At 38.9% G+C, this 13,352-nt stretch overlaps 1 non-coding gene across 1 annotated transcript; it reads right to left on the reverse strand.

The window, feature by feature from the left end:
- Nucleotides 1-10,196: 10,196 nt before the first annotated feature.
- On the reverse strand, nt 10,197-10,401 carry LOC123406458. Its single transcript, XR_006612160.1, has one exon. It is a non-coding gene; the product is annotated as a U2 spliceosomal RNA (small nuclear RNA).
- Nucleotides 10,402-13,352: the final 2,951 nt, after the last annotated feature.

Below are 13,352 nucleotides of genomic sequence, written 5' to 3' on the forward strand. Positions count from 1 at the left end.
TTGTTTGGTTGGGAGGATGGGATCCTGCCGCGTCGGCCTCCTCCCGTGCCGGCCGCGCCGGCCGCATCCCCCCGCGCCCCCCGCGCCGGCCTCCTCCCTCGCCGGCCGCCTCCTCCCGCGCCTCCCGCGCCGGCCGCCCTCCCATGCCGGCCGCCTCCCGCGCCCTGCCGCGCCGGCCGCCCCAAAGTGGTTGCCACCGCCCGCCCGTTTTTGGCGGTTGGCCACATCCCCTTTTTTGGAGAATATTCCCAGCATCTGGTTGACTCTATCCCTCCTCGCCCCAGATCCAAACGCATCGCAACCACAGAAAAAAGTGTTTATCCCTGTCCGTGGGAGGATATCCCTCCAACCAAACACACCCTAAATTTGGGTTGAATACTCTACCCTCGAAAACTATCACGATCACATATACTTGTGGGTTATCAACAACAAGGTGCCACTTTGAGGCACAAGTTTGGTAAAGGATAGTATCAAAGTCTCTTTTTTCTCTCATTCATTTTTTATTATGTTGGGATCATTTGGCCTCCCCATTTTTATTTCCTCACTAGGACAATGCTCTAATAAGGATGATCATCAAACTTTTATTTACTTACAACCCAATATGAAAACTGATAGGACGACATGACTCTGAATGAATGTCTTTGGCAATCTACTAGGATGTGCAAAAATCTAGCATGACATGTATCAAAAATATGATGAACGGTGGCTTTGCCACAAATACTACGTCAGCTCTATATGATCATTCAAAGCATTATGATGGTGAACGAACTAGTCATGTGAAGCGACGATGGCATTTGCATGGCAATATATCTTGGAATGGCTATGGAAATGCCATGATAGGTCAATATGGTGGCTGTTTTGAGGAGGATATAAAAATGTTTATGTGGAACAAAGCGTGTCATGACACAGGGTTTGGATGCACTGGCGAGAATTTCACCGATCCTCAAGGCGAGAACGGGCGATGCACGGTACCGAAGAGGCCAGCAAATATGAGGAGGCGAGAGTGCGTATGTCCATGATGTCACATTAGTCATGAAGAACTCATATATTTATTGCAAAGTTTTATTATTTTTATCACAAATCGAAGTACTAACTGCATGCCCCGAGGGAGAGGATTGGTAGGAATCAACCATCGCACGACTCCGACTGAAAACAACACTAGGATTTCAACGAGGAATAGAAATGCTCACACATCATCACCATGCCCTTTTAATTTTTTTAGATGAACAAGAAGTTTAACATATCTTAATATCGACAGCTATCTGAATTAATAATAATGCACTCACGCCTTTTTCATATCACCACATGAATATCATTAACCCACAATTTCTCTATATGTGCTCCATGATGGTTTTAATTATCACTTATTGGATACTCAATATTTCTGATCAAGTCTTATGACCCATGCAAATTACTGTCACTATTTTTCCAGATATAAAACAAATATAAGTGAAGAATGAGAGTATAATATTTCTATAAAATCTACATGCCACCGTGCTAAAAAAGATATAAGTGAAGTACTAGAGCAACTGCTAAGCTCAAAAGATATAAGTAAACACATAGAGTATTCTAACAAATTGCGATGATGTGGTATCTCTCTCAAATAGGTGTGTCCAGCAAACAATGATTGTGAATAACTTAAAGTAAAAGCAAACAAAATTAAACAATGCTCCAAGCAAAACTCATATCATGTGATGAATACAAATATAGCTCCAAGCAACATACCGATGGATTCAGACAAAAAGAGGGGATGCCTTCTGGGGCATCCCCAAGCTTAGACGCTTGGGTCTTACTAGAATATTTCATTGGGTGCATTGGAAATCCACAAGCTTAGGCGTTTGCTGATCCTCAATCCTTTGTCCATCGGGACAATACCCAAAACTTGAAAACTTCAATCACATAAAACTCAACAAAACTTTCTGAGATCCGTTAATATAAGCAACATATTAAATACTTTCAGACGCTGTTACAAATTGATTATTATTTTATATTAGCATACATTAATGTATCTTAACTCCTCCATCACTTATACCCCCGGTTACAATCCATAGCATCACCAAAACAATAAAACTACACATGCAGAAAACATAATCTCACTGAAACAGTACAGTTTATAGTAATCTGTAATGAACCTATACTTCAGTAACTCCAAAAATTCGGAATAATTAGGAAGACATGATGAATTTGTATAGAAATATTTTTTTAAATTTCGTATTAAAAATACGTTCCAGTAAAACCACAGAAATTCGACACTGTGCGTCAAAGTTACTTTTTTGCACCATATCAATTCTACTCATCATGCAAATCATCACATAGGCTTTACTTGGCACAAACGCTAATTAAAACATAAAAACACAATAATTACAGAGGAAATGATTATTTTATCACAAACTAACAGAAATACAAAGCAAAAAATGAAGATAAGTATTTGGTTGCCTCCCAACAAGCGCTCTTGTTTTACGCCCTAGGTAGGCATATTGCATAGTTTAAAGTATTGTCGGTTTTGTCATCAAGCTCCTTTATAATACAACCATGTTTAGTTGGAACAAGAGGAGACATGATAATAGGATCCTTTATCATGTCTATGAAGTTGGGGTTAACATTAATCGTTTTAAGATCTTCATTTCTTATGGTTGGAGGTGAACTTATGAACGCATCTGAACTTGGAACTTTTGTCTCGAGAAGTACTAGCATGAGTTTTAGATGGTGTAAAGGAGGAACCTACTTTGTCAATCACCTCCTCCATTTTATCAATTCTACTCAAACCTTATTCCATCCTCTCATCAACAATAATGTCCTTTTCCTTTAAGGTTTTCAAAGTCATCCCTACATGTGACCCAAGTTGAGTGATATGATTATGCAATTTTGTATCTAACTCCTCAATGGGTTCATGAGTAACCATTTTCCTTTTAATAGCATCAAGTCTTTTAATAACATGTTCCAAGGTTAAATTGGTTTCATTAATGATAATGGGTGGTGTTCCAACAACATTTTCAATGGCATTATAGGTATCCAAAGTGTGACACATTAACAAATTCCCACCAGTGATGGTGTCAAGGACAAACATATACCAAGTTGCCACACCAGCATAAAAATTATGGAGCAAGGTAGTAGTGGATATTTTATTAGTTGATTTATTTTGAGTGTAGAAAATCCTATATCATGCATATGTCAAACCCCCCCATTGCTTAAAATTGACAACATCATTATCGGGAGTAACACGAACAAAGGAAGAACTAGCCATGACATCAAACAAGAAGAAAAGTAGTAAACGAAGGTAAATATTTTTGTATATTTATTTTTATGAGACAAACTAAATATACCATAAAATAAAAAGAGGAACAAGTGAATGAAATTTTGTGTGGAGTTACTTGGTAGTTGGTGATGAAAGTCCCCGGCAACGGCGTTAGGAATCCTTCCTGATACTTGTGATGTGTGTTGGGTTTTCCATGAAGAGGAATGGTTTATCGCAGCACAATGTGGGTAAGTATTTCCATTAGTTATGAAACAAAGGTTTATCAAACCAAAAGGAATATCAACCACAACCGTCTTCAGCGGCTGCAGACAAAAGAACAAACAACTTCCCCCAACACATGCAAGAGGGTTGTCAATCGTCTTGCCTTGTTATCTACAAGCAAGTGAGGTGTGTATATAATTGTAGATAGCATGATAAAATAAAAACAAGTAAATGCCAGCTAGCTAATGAAGGTTTTATCAATATGTTGTGAATAGACCCGGGGCCAAAGCTTTCCCTAATGACATCTCTCATGAAAAATAGCATACGTTGGGTAAACAAATTACAGTTGGGCAATTTACAAAAAAGAGGATAGTTGTGCGATATTCACGACAATGATCATCTGTATATAGGCATCACGCCCATACACAAATAGGATGATTCCTGCCTGCACCTACTACTACTACTCCACTCACCGAGTGCTATTCGACATGCATCTAGAGTATTAAGTAAAACAGAGTAATGCATGGGTAACAATGACATGATGTAGACAAAGTAAACTCAAGCAATATGAATAAACCCCATCATTTTATCCTTAGTAGCAGCAACACAAAGACGCATCTTATCCCCTTCTGTCACTAGGATATAGAAATCCGCGAGGTTGAACCTACCACAACGCACCTGTGTCATCAAAGAAATATCGATCTAGTTGTCCAAACTATTTCTCTAGAACGGAGAGAATTATGAATCTATCATAATCATGCACATAAGAATCGTATAAGTATTAATAGGAGACTCAAATATATGTCATGAATAATCTGAACATAAACCCATAGTTCATCGGATCCCAATAAATGCACCACACAAAAGGAATTATATCATATGGATCAAAGCAAATATGCGATGATCATTGTATTTAAGATCAAAGAGAGAGAAAGAAATTGTCATCTAGATATTGGCCATGGAGCCACAGGTCTATGGTGAACTACTCACACATCATCATGAGGGAAACAAGGTTGCTGAAGAGGCCCTCCGTGATCGATCCCCCCTTCGACAGGATGTAAGAACGGAGCTCCAGATGGCCTCCTGTCGGAACAGAGATTGTGGCAGCATAAAAAGTGTTCAGGGACTCCCTCTAATGTTTTTAGGGTAGTTGAGAATTTATAAGCCAAAGAACGGAGTCGGGAGGGCCACGAGGGAGGCACAAGCCATTAGGGCGACCCCAGGTCGTGCCATGTTGGCTTCTGGGCCCCTCGTGAGGCCTCCAGCCTTCTTCTGATGCTTGTTGTTCTTCTTTTGGTCGAGAAAAAATCACCAAAAAGTTTCAGGGCAATTCGACTTCATTTGGTATGGAAAGCCTAAAAAGTGAAAAACACGGAGAAAATAACAACTAGCACTTGGCAGTGGGTCAATATGTTAGTGCTCCAAAATAATATAATATGGTAAATAAATACCCCAAAAGTATTCTAGAATGATAATATATCAGCATGGAACAATAAAAAAATATAGATTTGTTGGAGACGTATCAAACCATGGCAAAGGTTTATGTCCGACTCTTTCCTTGAGGAAACTTGTTTTTACCACTACTAGCCCCCTCCTTACTGGAGTTGGCATACGACTCCGAGCTAATGGGTTTAACCACTAGCAATGGATCGGTAGAGAGTTTAATACCGTTAGAAATTCTTTAAACAAGGATTTTACCTCGGTTTTCATAAAAGAGGTAAGTGAGGCAATTGCCTCATTTAAATCCTCGCGAGAGACCGTGTTCACTCCCTCGGCCTGAGGAAGTTCAACAAGCCTATCTCCATCGCAAGTGATACTCTTCGGGCGGTAAAGCCCTTAATAAAGAGATGTATCTATGATACTAGTTGAAAGGATCAATATGGTTGACTAGAGAAGAGGGGGTGAATAGGCAACTACCAATTTTTCGCATTTCCAAACAAATTAGGTTTAGCAACAAATAGGTTGTCTAGATATGCAACTAGGCGAGCAATGATGACCCACAAGTATAGGGGATCAATCGTAGTCCTTTCGATAAGTAAGAGTGTCGAACCCAACGAGGAGCAGAAGGCTCTCATAAACGGTTTTCAGCAAGGTAATAAATGCAAGCACTGAAAGTAGCGGTAACAAGTGATGGTGTAGTGAGGTGAAACGTAGCAAGCGAAAAGTAACAAGTAACAAGTAGTAGCAATGGTGCAGCAAGTGGCCCAATCCCTTTTGTAGCAAGGGACAAGCCTGAACAAAGTCTTATAGGAGGAAAAACGCTCCCGAGGACACACGGGAATTTCTGTCATGCTAGTTTCATCATGTTCATATGATTCGCGTTCGTTACTTTGGTAGTTTGATATGTGGGTGGACCGGCGCTTGGGTACTGCCCTTACCTGCACAAGCATCCCACTTATGATTAACCCCTCTCTCAAGCATCCGCAACTACGAAAGTAGAATTAAGACAATGTCTAACCATAGCATTAAACTAGTGGATCCAAATCAGCCCCTTACGAAGCAACGCATAGACTGGGGTTTAAGCTTCTGTCACTCCAGCAACCCATCATCTACTTACTACTCGCCAATGCCTTCCTCTAGGCCCAAGTATGGTGAAGTGTTATGTAGTCGACGTTCACATAACACCACTAGAGGAAAAGTCAACATACAACATATCAAAATACCGAACGAATATCAAATTCACATGACTATTATCAACATGACTTATCCCATGTCCCGATGAACAAAAGTAACTACTCACAAAGCATAATCATAATCATGATGAGAGGTGTAATGAATAGCATCAAGGATCTGAACATAAACTCTTCCACCAAGTGATCCAACTAGCATCAACTACAAAGAGTAATCAACACTACTAGTAACCTTACAAGTACCAATCGGAGTCGTGAGACGGAGATTGGTTACAAGAGATGAACTAGGGATTGGAGAGGAGATGGTGCTGATGAAGATGCCTCCCCTCCGACGAGAGGAGTGTTGGTGATGACGATGGCGACGATTTACCCCTCCGGGAGGGAAGTTTCCTCGGCAGGATCGTCCTGCCGGAGCTCTAGATTGGATCTGCTCAAGTTCCGCCTCGTGGCAGCGGCGAAACCACGAAAAAGCTCCTTCTTGATTTTTCTGAAACGAAACCCTTCATATAGCAAAAGAGGGGGGGCAGTGGGCCGTCAGGGAGCCCACAAGCTTGCTAGCCGCCACCAGGGGGTGGCGGCTACCAGGCTTGTGGCGCCCTGGTAGCTCCCCTCTGGTACTTCTTTCGCCCAGTATTTTTTATATAATCCCAAAAAATTCCACGTAAATTTCCAGGGCATTTGGAGTTGTGCAGAATAGTGGACTAAGATTTGCTCCTTTTCTAGTCCAGAATTCCAGCTGCCTGAATTCTCCCTCTTCAAATAAACCTTGCAAAATAAGAGAGAAAAGGCATAAATATGGTACCACAAAGTAATATAACAACCCATAAAGCAATAAATATCAACATGAAAGCATGATGCAAAATGGACGTATCAAGCAACCTATATGATTTTTTGCTTCAATGACAATAACAAGAAAGTAAAAGATACACCACAAGTAAATCTTGCACAAAGTAAAGGTAAGAAGTAACCACAAGTGGAACCGGTGGAGAAGAGGATGTGTTACCGAAGTTCCTTTCCTTTGAGGGGATGCATGTCTCCGTTGGAGCGGTGTGGATGCACAATTCTCCCCAAAATTCAACTAAGGCCACCGTATTCTCCTCACTCCCTCACACAATGTGAGATGTCGTGATTGCACTAGTGGTGCTCTTGAAGGCGGTGACCGAACCTTTACAAACAAGGTTGGGGCAATCTGCACAACTTAATTGGAGGATCCCAACACCACCATGAAGCTTCACCACAATGGAATATGGCTTTGAGGTGACCTCTTCCGTCTAGGGTGCTCAAACACCCAAGAGCAACAAGATCCGCAAAGGATTAGTGGGGGACTCAAATTTCTCTTGGTGGAAGTGTAGATCGAGGCATTCTCCTCAAAACCCTAGAACATCAACAAGATTCGATGGCTAGGGAGAGAGATCGGACAAGAACAAGCTTAGGAGCAATAATGGAGCTTTGGGGAAAAGAGTTAAGTCCTCTTGGAGAAGAAGACCCATTTATATAGTGGTGGGGGGAATCATACCATTCTCTACCCACAAGTCGTGTATAAGCGGTAGTACCGCTCGATGGAGCGGTACTTCCGCCCACACGGAAGATCTAGGTTTCACATATAGCTGACTCTATAAGGGAGCTAGTAGTATTGCACGAGCGGTATTTTCGCTTGACATTGTAGGAAAAGCAGACCTAGCAGAACTAGAGGAGGGTGGTAAGGTAGTACCATGCAGAGCGGTACTACTGCTTGCTAGTACCACTCTACTTCCGTTTGGGAGGCGAATCATATGAGAGAGCAAAAAATAAGCGGAAGTACGGGCGGAAGTGGAGGGCGGTGATAAACCCCAAGTGCAAGGAATCATCGTAGTACTTTCCAAAGATGGAAGTGATAAGTATGGAGTGTCAACCCCACAAGGAGCTAAAGGTGAGATCAATATTCTCTCAAGTCCTATCCGCCACTGATACAACTCTACGCACACTGAGCGTTTGCTTCAATCTAGTAACGAGAAATAAAACTGCATTACAGTTATATAGAGGATAGATTTGCACGAAATTGGAGAACTAAAATATGAAAATAGTTGCTACATAAATAAAGTTAGAAAATATTACAATATATTACAAACAACGAGTGTGTAATAATGATGGTATGGTGTGCGAAATCATCCTAGGCAATTGATAACAAGATCGATAATCATTATTGTAATTTTATATGATGGAGAGGCATGAGCTAACATACTTTTCGTACTTGGATCGTATGAACTTATAATTGGACCTCTAGCAAGCATCCGCGACTACTAGAAATCATTAAGGTAAATCCAACCATAGCATTAAACATCAAGTCCTCTTTACTTCTGTATGCAACAACTCTCTTACTCGGTTGTAAACTTATGTCACTCTAGCCCCCACTATAAGTGAGCCATGAATGTATTGCAACACCCTACAACGAGAATCCGTCACATGTGCATGGCACGGAGGGCATCATAGGACAATACCAAAATAAAACATACAATTCAAACTAATCAAGATCATAAATCAACCCAAAGGGCAACATAAATCTAGTCAAACATCGTATGATGGCAACAAATCATTGAATAATAATATATGGCATTAAGCACCATGTTCAAGTAGGGGATTGCAGCGGTATGCGGGAAAGTGGACCACTGAAAAGAGACGAGAAAGATGATGAAGACAGTGGTGTTGATGAAGACGATCACCGTGGCGATGGTTCCTCCGACGACACTCCGACGACATAGGAAGAGAGGGGGAGAGAGTCTCCCCCTTAGGCTTCCTCCTCCACGGCTTCTTCGTGGATGGGGAGAGGTTCTCCCCTCTAGTTCTTGGCGCCCATGGCTCCCGGAGGGGCGAGAGGTTCTCCCTGCCCTTGTAAGTTGTTCTTTAACATGGAAACATAAACAACAAGCAATTATATAGACAAAAACAAAGACAACAAGCTTTCCTCACAAGTCAAAAACACAGTCGATAACTCAAAAAATTATAGTAAATTGATATATGGTTAGTCAAAGAGGGGCGGAGAGAAAAACAGTGTCACCTCAATTAAGTTCAAATCGACGGTGTTGAGATGTCTTAACTGTGTTTCACAACATACTAGGTTAAAACCTGCTAATTAATCCCAACTCAGGTGTATTGTAGAAAAGCGCACATGTCCCGTGGATTGTGACACTGAGGGACCAGGTTGCCCATCGCTCAAGGTGGAAGAAATATTTAACTAGTTGATGCTAAAGCTCAAGAGTACGTTCATAGAGCATCTATAGCCGGATCCCTCAAATGACTCCTCATATGTCCGCGGACACGCCCGGTCAGTGATTGAACAGGAGAGAGAGGTAAAAAATGACCTAACCGAACCCCTCATATAGTCTTTATATGTTCGGCCTGTCCGTAAACCCTCGTATCCATCTCAAATATGGGGATGACATGAGGGCTCGCGGACGCGCACGGGCACGAACGGTCAGTCCATCACATAGGCCGCGACCCATCCCAGACCGTTTTTATCTTTTCTTTATTCATTCTTTTCTTTCTCTCTCTTCCTTTTCATCTATCACGTGCAAGTGATCGAACATATGAAGAAAAATATATATTAAAAGAGTGGTTGTGCGGACGAACAAATAGAAAATACAGCCATCACTAACCCGGCGCGTCCGTGGACATTTGAGGGGCCGGATTTGTAAGTTCCGGCTGTAGATGCTCTAACCTAAATCATTACTTATCTGTAGATGAGGGTCCTAACATTACTAACACAATCACATGCTGTTCTTTGCCAATTTCTAAACCAAGACAATAATCTTGAAATGTAGGAAAGAGTTGGAAACTACAAGTTGCCTCACACTTGTGATTTTGATGTAAACTTATTCAAGATTAAACCCCCAGCTAAGGAAATATTTAGGCTCTCTAAGACCCTATAGAAAACTTGCATTACCCATAATGACAATGTTCTCAATCAGATTCAGATTTGCATCGGCCTAATATTTATGTAAACTTACTTCAAGTGAGCATATAAAGTAGTTTACAATTTTTATCAATTTAAAAATATTTGTTTGGACCAACCTCATGCCATCTAATTTCCTATTTAAGAACAAATGCTTTGACAAACTTTTATATTGGTTTGGTTGGGGTGTGCCCGGTTTAGATAGTAGTGCAACCTCAAAGCGACACGTGAGGACCCAATAGCGAGCTATTTTGATGGATCCTCTCTCATATAAAAAATAAATTTAATATCATTGTAAAAATGGATCTTACATAATTATATATAAAATATTAAACTAATAAAAACAAACACTACACTTGATCTTAGCCAAAAGATAAAAAAAAAAAGGTATGCCTTAATGTAGCCTGTGCGCTTCATCAAACCGAGTTCACGCTCTACTCAAACGAGGTGGTACTAAAACATCTATTGACCTGCGGTTGGGAAACCTTCGGCTCTGTATTGACCATCGTATTGGGCTTGGAAGTTTTTATACAAGACAAACGATGCCCACAATTAAATCACTAATTAGGATTTTTTTTAAAGATCACTCTTATCTCTTAAGATTACGACAAGTGTCGCATTACATGCGTGTCATTTGTCCCAACCTGAATTTTTTTTGTTTCGTAGATTTGTATTTTCAAAACATTTTATCTTCTAAACTGTACATCCAAAACTCAAAATATTTTCATCGTTGGATTTCTCGCGTTAAGATATTCAAAACTAAATACCATGTTGATAGGTTTTGACAAACTTTCTTTTCATAAAAAAAATGACCTAAAAAACCATGACTCTCGCGATAGGAAAATAAAACCAACAAACACATTTTTTCGTGTTTTTACTTTCTGAGAGACACGGCCGTGCCTTTCACGAAGGCCAAACCGTGTCTCCCGCGAAAACAAAACCATGCCTCTCACGGAAAAGAAAAACACATTATTTTTCCTTTTTCGAAAAGCAAAATCGTGCCTTTCGCGGAAGCAAAACCATGCATCTCGCGAAAACCCCCAGAAAACATGTTATTTTTTCCCTTTCCGAGAGGCATGACCGCGTCTCTCATGAAGGCAAAACCGTCCCTCTTGCGGAAGTAAAAACCGCGCCTCTCGCAAAAGCAAAACTATGTCTCTCGTAAAAATATAATAGTGTTTTTCCCGTTTTCCAGAAGGCACACCGTGCCTCGTGAAAAACACAAAAAAGTGTTTTTGTGCGTCAATTTCTTTTTAATTTTTTTCATCAAACTAAGAAAAACTGATGGAAAACGGAATCTCTAAAAAATCTAAAAAACCAAAAACATGTACGAAAAAATAAAAAACAAAATTCGAAGGAAGCAATCAGAGCCATATGGTGATGGCTAAGAACGCATTAGTACTCCCTGCAAGAAGCGCTCGCACATTAATGACTCCTGCCCATAATCATCTCAGGCTGCCTTACAATGGCGCACGAGGAACTGCTTCTTCTTTTCTATGAGAAAAGGTCGCATCGCTGACTGGTAGTAACTAGCTGTTTGACGCACCCTGTGTCAAATAGAGGACGCGACGTACAGGGGTCCCTGAATGAGCCAGCCCAGTACTACGGCGTAAAAAGTATTCTTGTTTTACTTTTTATTCTTTTTCTGTATCTTTTTATTTATTTTGTTTTACGTTTCTTTTTTATTCTTTTTCACTTTTTTACATTTCAAGGTTATTTAACCTTTTCTAAACTAAGTTAATGTTGCAAAATTGTTTCTAAATTTTGGAAAATATTCATATTAAAAAATGTTCTAAATGTCAAAAAATGATCGTATTACAAAAATTGTTCATAACTTCAGCAAACATTTGGGATTTTCCAAAAATGATCTTATTTTTCAAAAAAATATTCCGGTTTTCATTTTCATTTTCTTCCTTTCCTTATTATCCTTTTCCTTTTCCTATATCTTTTGTTTGATATTTTCGTTTTTTTCTGAATTTCAAGAAATGTTCCCATGTTCAAAATCTTGTTCACAATTTTTATATCAACGTTAGTGCTTAAGAAAAATAATCCGAAACTGTAAAAATGTTTTAGTTTTCAAAATGTGTTCATATTTTAAAAAATGTTTGTGTTTGAAAAATGGTTCACATAATCACAAAAATGCATGAATTTTTCAAAAATATTCGTGTTTTAAAAATCTGGGATTTATGTTAATATTCTTGTTTAAAAAAAATCACGATTTCATAAAAATATTTGTGTTTAAAAAATTGTTGTCCTTTTGAAAAAATAATTGACGTTTTACTTAAAAAGTCCGTGTTTTAAAAAATAGTCTCATTCTCAAATATGTGTACGGTTTTCGTAAAAATGTTTGTGATTCAAAAAATGTACTAGCATTTCAAAAAACAAATCAACTTTGGTAATACTTGAACAAAATATGAAAACAAGAGTATTTCTGAAATTTGTGAACAATTTTTGAAAAGAGAAACATTTTTTGAAATCCCGAACATTATTTAAAAAAACTATTTTCTGAAAGTGATTGCTTTTCAAATTTCTAAATTTTAAACCGTTTAGGCATTTCTGAACAAAATATTGAAAATAGGAAAAGAAAATTCTAAAATATGTACAAAATCTACAAAATGCAAACATTTGAATCTTCTGAACATCCATTAAAATCTATAATTCGGAAAAAATCAATGAATAAAAATGCGAAATTGTTTTTGAATTTCAAAACAATTTTTGAAAACGTGAAAAAACTAATCCTGAACAATATTGTAAAAGTGTGAACATTTTCTGAATTTTAATAACTCTTTTTCCATATGCAAGGAAATTTCCAAAATATGAACATTTTTAAAATTTGTGAACAAAACCATAAAATCGGAATATTTTTAAATTACCAAAAGTTGTAAATATTTGTGAATATTTTTTTTTACATTTCTACAAATTTGTGATAAAATTAAACTTGAAAAATAAAATAAAATAAGAACGAAAAGAAAAAGAGAACCAAAAAAGAAAAATAGATAACAAAGAAAATAAAAAAAAGGTAAATAAAAAGAGAGAAAGGTTCAAGAGAAGGTTCCCAAAACCGGAAAAGTTGATGGAACCTGCCAGAACGTTCACAAAACCAAGATTGATTTTTTTAGGGTAACTAGGGTTTTTATTCAAAGCTCAAGACATCCGGAATACAAGCAATGTGTGGTAGGATCCCTAGCCACACGTGGCGACTCACGGACAGAGACGCAACTCCCTTGGCTATCGAGTGGGCCTCGAAATTATTTTCCCTACGTTCAAATCGGAAAATAACAGAACGAAAATTATTCCTACTAAAGTCAATTTCTCTTAGAACATGGGCATAGGTTGG

Source organism: Hordeum vulgare, chromosome 6H (genome assembly GCF_904849725.1).
Source record: "Hordeum vulgare subsp. vulgare chromosome 6H, MorexV3_pseudomolecules_assembly, whole genome shotgun sequence".
NCBI lineage: Eukaryota > Viridiplantae > Streptophyta > Magnoliopsida > Poales > Poaceae > Hordeum > Hordeum vulgare.